Genomic DNA, 2,407 nt, shown 5'->3' with positions numbered 1-2,407 from the left:
TACACACAATTTGCAGGTGAGCCCACCCAGGGGTAGGCTCCCGGTCCCAGCATCTCCTGGCCCAACATCTCATGGCCCACCCAGGGTGTGGCAGCAGGGATTCTCCCAGGACTGGGGCTGGGGCTGGGGCTGGGGCAGCCTGACAAAATTCCCTGTGGGTGGGGGTAGCAGAGAAGGGGAGCCAGGACCTGTGCACCAGCTGGTTTGGTGTGCAGGTGAGAATGGGCTTGGACTGCTCTTCTTCCCTGGTTTGCCTTGGTTCATAATATTTTTTGGGCAATACCAGCAGGGAGGATGTGGGTATGGTTTTTCCCCAGCACTGTGAGTGGGTTTTTCCTTTGTGTGTCATGGTCAGGCCTTGCCAGGGTTTCTGCTGCCCTCTTCCAGCACCAGTGCCTTCTTCTCAAACCCTGGGTTTGTACACAAGTCCCAGGTGCTGGCGAGAGGGCAGCAGGTCACCCCATGTGCCACTGGGGCAGCCCCACATGCCCAGGGATGCTGGGGTCAGGCTCTGGGAGCAGCAGCATCTCCCTGATGAGCTCCATCCATATTCCATAGGAACACGATCATACAGACCCCTGGAATGGACCAACTTCGGATGGTACCATGGCGAGGAAGCAACCGTCTGGACCCTGGGCATCCTGCTGCATGAGATGGTCTGCGGGAAGCACCCTTTCAGGAGGGGCTGGAACATCAGCTGGGGCCATCTCCTGCTGCCACAACAGCTCTCCCAAGGTGGATCCTCATCTCTGGGCACGGGGGGAACACCAGTGTTGGGAGACAGCAGCGGGCTGGTGAGCATCCCGCTCTGGCAGCTGCTGAGGAGGTGGCACATGTCCTGCTCTCCTGCTCTCCTCCAAAACAAAGAATTGATGGGAAAGTTTAGGCCCAGCTCTGGACACATCCAGCATGGCCTGGGCACGGGTATAGTGGGGCAAAGCAGACAGGAGCCTTCTCCAACTGACCAGTGGTTTGTGGTTTCTCTCCCCAGATTGCCAAGATCTGATCAGGCGGTGTTTATCCCTGCACTACTTGGACAGGCCCTCATTAGAAGACCTGTTCTGTGATCCCTGGATGCAGGATATTCATCAGCCATAGAAGAAGGGAGAGAGCCTCAGGCACAGTGATGCAGGGACCTGGTAAGTTACAGCTCCACACATACCCTGGCAATCAGAAGCAAAGAAACCCAGACTTCTTTGTCCTGCCAGTGTCACTGCACAGGGCTCATCGAGTGGGAACACGCAGCCCTTGTGCTGGAGCTCAGCTGCTCTGCCCAGCACTGCTGGCCGCCATCTGAGCTGGTTTTGCTTGTCCTGGTTCAGTGACAGCCGGGCCCTGGGCAGAACCCTGACAGCCTGGTGTCACCCCAGGGAAGAAGGAGCCCCTGGAGAAGCTGCACCAGGTGAGGCTGCTGCTGCTGCTGGGGACATGGAGGACAACAGCAAGGATGACAACCACTTCCTCCACCTGGCCAGTGGCAGCTGGCGATGATGGACTTTGATTCTGGCACCTTCTTCAAAGCCAGGCTCCACAGAGAATTTTCAGGTAAGTCCAGACCCAGGGGATGCTCCCAGATTTGTGCATTGGCCGGGAACCAAAGGTTTCCCCTTTGCTGGGGTGGATGCAACTGATTCTTCAGTGGCTGCCCAGCTGGTTTTTGGCAGGGCTGGGGGTGTGGGCTGGGGTGGTTACGAAATGGGAGTGGGCTCCTGGTCCTGCCAACAGCCCCCAGCACCCACCGTGCCCGAGGCTGGGGCTGGGGCAGCCAGCCCAACACAAACAAACCCCCATGGCAGGAGCACAGGTGGGACTCCAGAACCTGAGCACGGCTGCTTTGCTGTGCAGGCAAGGAAGGGCTTGGGCTGCTCCACTCCCCTGCTTTGCATTGGGATCACCGTGATTTTGGGGGACAGTGCAGGGGGGAAGGGAGAAAGCATGGGCTTCCCTCACCCGTGGGTGGGTTTTTCCCTAGAATGTAGGGGTGGGGCCTTCCTCAAACTCCTGACAGACATAAGATTTCTTACCATTTTCTTCTTTCCCCTTTTGTCTGTAACCTATTTTCATTAATTTGTTGTTTGTTTTTCTAAAGGAAGCGTTCTTGGTGGGGTCCAGTCTGGATCAGGAAGTGCTTGGGACCAGCTGTGGTGTGGATGAGCCGTGCCCTTGGAGAAGGCTGAGGACATCGTTTGGGATCAGCTTTTCTTCTGGCAGCAGATGGTGTGAGGTGGGTCCTCATCTCCTTGGCATGGGTGGGACAAGAGCTTTTGGCAGATGGCAGCAGGCACAGGAGCATCCCGCTCTGGGCAGCTGCTGAGGGGCTGGATCTGCCGTGGCTGGCTGCAGGCTGGGCACATGTCCTGCCCTCCTGCTCTGCTCCCAAAGGCAGCAGTGATGGGCAGCTTTGGGC

The sequence above is a fragment of the Poecile atricapillus genome, chromosome 36 (assembly GCF_030490865.1).
Source record: "Poecile atricapillus isolate bPoeAtr1 chromosome 36, bPoeAtr1.hap1, whole genome shotgun sequence".
Taxonomy (NCBI): domain Eukaryota; kingdom Metazoa; phylum Chordata; class Aves; order Passeriformes; family Paridae; genus Poecile; species Poecile atricapillus.
This window is presented reverse-complemented; position numbering follows the sequence as displayed.